This window comes from Bison bison, unplaced genomic scaffold (genome assembly GCF_000754665.1).
Source record: "Bison bison bison isolate TAMUID 2011002044 unplaced genomic scaffold, Bison_UMD1.0 scf7180017864181, whole genome shotgun sequence".
Classification (NCBI taxonomy): Eukaryota; Metazoa; Chordata; class Mammalia; order Artiodactyla; family Bovidae; genus Bison; species Bison bison.
In genome coordinates, this window is record NW_011494753.1 from 2155281 (window position 1) to 2163300 (window position 8020).

The window sequence follows — 8020 nt, forward strand, 5'->3', positions numbered from 1 at the left end:
GGACACGACTGAGCGACTGAACTGAACTAAACTTCCTTCAGTTATACATAGGCATATATCTATCCTTTTACTGTTTTTTGCCTCATATGGGATATTAACTTTTTTCATTAGAGTTGCCTGTTCTATTTATTCCATAGGTCCTTTTTCATTATCAACCTGATATATATTCGTGTGTTTATTTTCATTCCAAACTCATAATTTACCCCTCCTTTCTAACTTTGATGATCATAATTTGGTTTTCTCAGTCTGTGAACCTGTTTCTGTTTTGCACATTAGTTCACTGGTATGAATTTATAGATCCCACCTATATGTGCTATCTTAGGATACTTGTCTCTTTCTCCACGAGTTACCTTACTTAGAATAATAATTTCTTAGTGCATCTAGGCTGTTCCCAATATTATTTTTTCTGTTTTATGACCATGTAGTCTTCATTTTTCTGTCACTGGATATTTTGGTGGGTTCTAAGTCTTGGATATTGTAAATAGTGCTACCCTGAAAATTGGGGTGCACGTGTCATTTCAAATGATGAATTTCTCCAGATCTAAGCCTGGGAAGGAGTTGTAGGATCATATGATACATCTCTGTTTAGTTTTTCAGAGAACCTCCATGCTGTTTTCCCTAATGGCTTCACTAGTTACATTCCCACCATGATTGTGGGAGGATTCCCTTATCTGTACATCCTCTGCAGTATTCTTTGTAGATCTTTTTGACAATGGCCATTGTGATCAGTGTGAAGTAATACCTCATTGTAGTTTGATTGGCATTGATTTAATAATTACTGGTGTGGAGTATCTTTCCATGTGCTTTTATTATTTTATACCTTATGAGTACAATTTACCTGTTGAAACTTGGCCCTGTCTGGAATTCTTTTCTCCTAACTTACCCCAGGACATTCTTGAGGGCAGGTGTCATTTACAGCCCCGTCAGACTTGTGACTACTAAGAGCTCTTCAGCACTTCTTTTATGTCTTCCCTGCTGGCTCAGTGGTAAAGAATCCACCTGCAATGCAGGAGACTTGCAGGAGACATGGGTTCAGTCCCTGGGTTGGGAAGATCCCCTGGAGAAGGAAATGGCAACCCACTCCTGTATTCTTGCCTGGAGACTCCCAAGGACAAAGGAGCCTGGTGGACTACGGTCCCTATGGTCACAAAGAGTCAGACACAACTGAGCGACTAAACAACAGCAGCACCTGTTTTAATGTGTGTGTTGATCTGAACCGGCTAATTCCTCCCTGCTCCCCCTTTCCATTTTGGCACCCATAACTTTCTTTCCCAAGTCTGTGATGCGTCTCTTTTGTAATGAAGTTCATTTGTATCCATTTTTAGATTCCACCAGAGGGGTATTGTATGATATCTCTCTCCCTGTCTCACTTCAGTTAGTATGATCACCTCCGGTTTCTTCCCTACTGGAAATGGCATTGTTTCATCCTTATATATGTCTGAGTAATACTGCACTGGGTATATGTACCCCATTTCCTGCATCCATCCATCTGTCCTAGTATACTGGAGTTTTTTCCTTGTCTTGGCTATTGTACCTAGTGCTGCCATGATCAGTAGTGGGGTATAGGTGTGTTTTTAAATTTTGATTTTTCTTTGGATCTAAGCCTTGGTATGAAATTGCTGCATCACTTGGTATTTCTATGTTTAGTTTTTTTAAGACCCTGTATAATGTATTCCCTATTGAGTGTACCATTTTATATTCCTACCAACAGTGTAGGAGGGTTGCCTTCTCTTCACACCCTCTGCAGAATTTATTGCTGTAGGTTTTTTGATATGGCCATTCTGATCAGTGTGAGGTGACACCTCGTTGTACATTTGATTTGTTTTTCTCTAAGAGCTAGTGATGCTGAGCATCTTTTTATGTTCTTTATGGCCATGTCTCTGACCTCTCTGGAGAAATGTGCATTTAGATCTTTGGGCAATTTTTTATTGAGATTGATTGTTGTTGTTTATATTGAGCTGTATGAGTGATTTGTGTTTGTTTCAGGTGTTCAGGAAACTGGTTCATTAATACATAATATTTATCTATTCTCGTTTGGGTTCTTTTTTCATATAGGTGATTAGAGTGTGTTCGGTAAACTTCCCTGTACTATTCAGTAGGTACTTCTTGATCATCTATTTGATGTATATGTGGTGTTGGAGAAGACTCTTGAGAGTCCCTTGGACTGCAAGGAGATCCAACCAGTCCATCCTAAAGGAGATCAGTCCTGGGTGTTCATTGGAAGGACACTTCCAGTGCTGAGGCTGAAGCTCCAGTACTTTGGCCACCTCGTGTGAAGAGTTGACTCATTGGAAAAGACCAATGCTGGGAGGGATTGGGGGCAGGAGGAGAAGGGGATGACAGAGGATGAGATGGCTGGATGGCATCACTGACTCGATGGACGTGAGTCTGGGTGAACTCCGGGAGATGGTGATGGACAGGCAGGCCTGGCGTGCTGTGATTCATGGGGTCGCAAAGAGTCGGACATGACTGAGCAACTGAACTGAACTGAACTGAATGTGTGTATGTTAATTCCAATCCCTTAAATTATCCCGCCTGCATCTGGAGGATAATGAGCACTCCAGGTCCATTGTGGAGGCACACAGCCTGCCACATGCTCCCAGCTCTCTCAGCCCTGGGACACTCCAGCCTTGGGACCCAAGCCAATCAGGGTCCAGGGATGTGACAACAGTCTTTTTTTTTTTTACTTTTTAAAAAATTTTTATTTTTTAAAATTAATTTATTTATTTTAGTTGGAGAATAAGTACTTTACAATATTGTGATGGTTTTTGCCATACATCAACATGGATCGGCCACAGGTATACATGTGTCCCCCACATTCTGAACTCCCCACCACTCCCCCCGCCCGTCCCTCTGAATTGTCCCAGAGCACTGGCTTTGGGTGCCCTGCTTCATGCATTAAAGTTGCGCTGGTTATCTGTTTTCCATATGGTAATGTACATGTTTCAATGCTGTTTTCTCTCTCAAATCATCCCACACTCGCCTTCTCCCACTGAGTCCAAAAGTCTGTTCTTTACATCCGTGTCTCTGATCAGAGTCAGCATTTCTTTTTCGTTTTTTCCACCATTTGAACTGGAGTATATAGGTGAATTACTGCCTTGATGGTGGTGGTTGTTTTTTTTTTTTTTTTCCTTTTCCTTCTACCACAACTTGTTTCACTTCTATTAATACATAAATGTGTATATATTTTGGTTTTTCTCCATATAGGTTATAACAGAGTGTGGAGTAAGTTTCATTGTGTTACACAGTGGGTCCTGGTCATTCATTTTATAAACAGTGTTGGGCATGTATTAGTCTGAAGTTGCTCATTTCTCCATGCCCCCGTCTTTATATCCTGGTGACTGGAAATGCCTAAGTCTGTGTCTCCAGGCAACAAGTTCATTTTTATCCATCTTTAGATTCCACCTAGGAGTGATATCATGTGATACTTGTCTCTCCCTGTCTGCCTCAATTCACTTGGAATGATCATCTCTACTTTCTTTTCTGTGGCCCAACTTGACATTATTTCCTAGTTCTTGATTGCTGAGAAATATTGTATTGTGTACACGTACCCCATTGTCTGTATCTATCCATTCATCTGTTCTACAGTTAACTTGGTTCTCTGTCTTGGCTGTTGTACATAGTGGGGCCGGAATTGCAGGGTGACTCATCTCTCTTATAATTTTGGTTGTTTCGACCTGGCTTTCTCAATGCCATCCAATCCAGACATGAGACACAGTCTGCTCAGACTCCAGGAATGGGATAGCATCCCAAGAGAGGGAGTTTACAGGGAATAAACTAGGCATTGCTTTCTTTCTCTTTCTTTTCCTCATGCCGATCCCATGTTGGAGTATAGTTGATTTGTAGTTTTGTGCTTCCTGTCAGTATACAACTTGGTTGTATACAACTTGTCAGTATACAACTTGGTTCAGTATTGACATATAGATACAGTGTGTCTGTTCTTCTTTGGATTCTTTTTCCATAGGATTTCATGCAGAAGGTCGAGCAAAGTTCCACGTGCTTGTATGTACCGCATCTTCTTTAAGCTTTAATCTGTCAGTGCACATTTTGATGGTTCGGTGTCTCGGCTGTTGTAAGTAATGCTGCAGTGAATGTTAGGGTGTGTGTGTCATTTTGAATGATGGCTTTATCAGGATTCCAGGCCTAGGTGTGGGAATGTCAGTTCCTAGGCATATTTCCCTTGAAAGTTTTTTTTGGCATGTCAAGGCTGTCTTTTCTGGTAGCTATTGCCAGTGTCCCTTCCTACCAACTGTGTGTGGGGGGTTCCCCTCTCCGCTTGACCCTCTCCCCCATTTACTGTTAGTAGACTTGTGACGGTGGTCATTCTGACTGGTGTAATTTGATTTCTTGTAGTTGTTTTGATTGGCATTCCTCCTGTAATAATTCAGGATGCTAAACATCTTGTCCTGTAAAGATATGGTTTTTTCTTTTTCTTTTCTCCTTCATGGTTGCAAGGAAAATTCACCTGTTGCAGTTAACTTTTTGATAGTGTGTTGTGTTTGTAATTTATTTCTGCAATATTCTCTCTAGGACTTTTCCTGAGGGCAACTGTCATTCAGTTCAGTTCAGTTGCTCAGTCGTGTCCGACTCTTTGCAACCCCATGAACCACAGCACGCCAGGCCTCCCTGTCCATCACCAACTCCCGGAGTCCACTGAAACCCATGTCCATCGAGTCGGTGATGCCATCCAACCATCTCATCCTCTGTCGTCCCCTTCTCCTCCTGCCCCAATCCTTCCCAGCATCAGGGTCTTTTCAAATGAGTCAGCTCTTCGCATCAGGTGGCCAACTGTCATTCAGTTCAGTTCAGTGGCTCAGTCGTGTCCAACTCTTTGCGACCCCATGAATCGCAGCACGCCAGGCCTCCCTGTCCATCACCAACTCCCGGAGTCCACTGAAACCCATGTCCATCGAGTCGGTGATGCCATCCAACCATCTCATCCTCTGTCGTCCCCTTCTCCTCCTGCCCCCAATCCCTCCCAGCATCAGAGTCTTTTCCAATGAGTCAACTCTTCGCATGAGGTGGCCAAAGTACTGGAGTTTCAGCTTTAGCATCATTCCTTCCAAAGAAATCCCAGGGCTGATCTCCTTCAGAATGGACTGGTTGGATCTCCTTGCAGTCCAAGGGACTCTCAAGAGTCTTCTCCAACACCACAGTTCAAAAGCATCCAGCCCCCAAAATCTTGTGAATTGGAAGTGCTTCCTTGGTGACTCAGATGGTAAAGAAACTGCCTGCAATGCAATAAACCCGGGTTCAATCTCTAGGTCAGGAAGATCCCCTGGAGAAGGGAATGGCAACCCACTTTAGTATTCTTGCCTGGGAAATTCTTACCTGGCTGGTAAGCACAGGTGGTCAAGTTGTAGTTACATAAAATTTCCACATGGTGGCAGCAGTTTTCATTACCAACTCTGGTCCTTGGGGCAACCAGAGCCTAAGGAGTTGGCTTCCTAGGCTGTGAACTGGAGTGGAATATGCCTGAGCAAACTCCCAAGGGCTTGTGTCTCACTACTTGTTCCCCCTAAAGCTTCACCCTTTTCCTCAGACTCATCCCAATGGGGGCCACAGCACCCTGCTGAGGTGCTAGGAGTCTGCATTCTCAAGAAGGAGGTTTAAGCCAGGAACCCCAACACCAGGAGAACTGAAAGCTAGGTGGCATTTCCAAGGTTCTTGAGGCCAGACAGTCATCAAAACATCCTTTAGTGTGCTAAGGACTATGGTCCCTGTCAGAGCAAACCAGAAGGTACAAGTTTAAGAGGGGGCTCAATTAAGGGCACCCTGTCTGGTGGTTTCAACCCCACCCCAGTCCAGCCTTGGACCGAAGTCTGCTCGGGCTGCAGCCATGGATAGCAGCCAGGGTCAGGAAGTCGGCAGAAATAAGCTAGGCAAGGCTTTTCTTCTTTCTTCTTTTCTTTAAGTTCATGCCTGTGGTACGCTGCTGTTAGTATCCAGCCACCTGATTAAGTTATGACGTGTATGTAAAGCATACGTATTCTTTTTTGGATTCATCTGCTGTGGAAGTTATTGCAGAAGGTGGTGCAAAGTTCCCTGTGCTGAATATCGTGTCCTTGTGGACTATCTGTTACATATACAGATTTCTGTGGATATGGTAGAGATACAGGTTTCTGTGGAAGGAACGAAGAAAGGAAGGGGATAATCCTTGTAGTGGAGAAGGCAATGGCAACTCACTCCAGTATTCTTGCCTGGAAAATCCCATGGACAGAGGAGCCTGGAAGATTATCTATTAAACATACACATTTCCGTGTATATGTTAGTCCTGACTTGCTAATTAATCCCTGGCTTTTCTTTGTTTGTTTTTTTTTTTAATTCTTTGTTTGTATTTGAATTCTCAGAGTCTCTTTTTATGTTTAAATTCTGTTTTATGTTTATGTTATATTTACATACTATGTTTTATGTTTATGTTTAAATTTTATGTTTACATTCCCTGTATCTCTTTTGCCTAGAAGGGACATCACATGTTATAGTCTTCCTCTGTCTGGCTGACTTCACTTGGTGTATGACCCTCCAAGATCTATCCCTGTGACTACGAGTGGCATAATTTCATGATTTCAGTGGTAGTCTTTCATGGCTGAATATTAGATCATTTTCTGTATGTGCCACATTGCTTTTAGGCTTCAATCTGAAGGTGGACACTTTGCTGGGTCTGTGTTCAGCTGCTCTAACTAGTGCTGAAGTGAACATTGGGGTGCACGTGGCTTCTTGAAAGATGGTTTTCTTAGGATACAGGCGCAGGTGTGGGAATGTCAGATGGTAGGCTTAGTTTGCATTTATTGTTTGTAGTCTTGTGAGGATGGCCAATCTGGTGAGATTTGATTTCTCGTTGTCATTTTGGTTGGCATTCCTCCTGTAGTAATTAGGAATGCTCAGCATATGGTCCTGTGGCAGTTAAGTTTGGTTTTTTTTTCCTCCTTCATGATTGTGAGGAAAATTTACTAGTTTTAGTTGATTTTTTGAAAGTCAGTTGTGTTTGTATTTTTTTCTGCAATATTCTCCCCAGGACCTTTCCTGAAGGCAGCTGTTATTAACAGTCCCCGAGGTCTGTTGAATTGGAGGTACCGGTAAGCGCAGGTGGTCAAGTTGTAGTTAGAAAATGTCCACAAGGGGGCAGCACTTTTCCACACCCTACTCGGATTCTTCAGGCAACCAGAGCCTAAGGAAGAGCTGGCTTCCTAGGCTGTGAATTAAAGTGCAATGTGCCTGAGCATACACCCAAGGACTTAGTCTCAATATGTCTTCCCCCTAAAGCTTCACCCCTTTCCTTCAGACTAATTCCAACCTGGACCACAGAATCCTGATGAAGTGCCTAGGAGGCTGCACTCTCAGGAAGGAGGCTTGAGCTGGGGACCCCAGCACCAGCAGACATGGAAGCTAGTAGACTTTTCCAAGGTCATTGAGGCCAAAGTGTCAGGACACCATCGATTGTGTACCCTAGGGACTGTGGTCCCTGCCAGATCAAACCAGAAAGTAAAGATTTAAGAGGGTAACCAGCCTGGTCGATTCAACCCCATCACAGTCCAGCCATGAAAACAGCCTGCTGAGGCTCCAGGAATGGGATGGAAGCCCAAGTCAGGTGATTATTTCATATATGAAAACATAATTTTCTGTACATCCTATATGAACACATGGGTGCAAATTTAATGAATGAAAATACAGTTTTCTATATTGCATATATGAAAGCATATGTGCATATTTCCTATTTTGTGAGTGAAAAGATAAGTACAAATTTCATGAACATAGAATTTTCTATATTATACAAAAGTATGCAGGCATTTTAATGTATAAAAAGGTGCATATTTCATTGATGAAAATAGAATTTTCATTGTTTATATATGAAGAGATTGGTACATATTTTATGAATAAAATATAGTTTTCTATATTTCATATATGAAAACATGGGTGCATATTTCATGGATGAAAATGGAATTTTTCATATTTCATATATGAAAATATGGTTGCTTGTTTCAAAGATGAAAATATAATTTTCTATATCTCATATATAAAC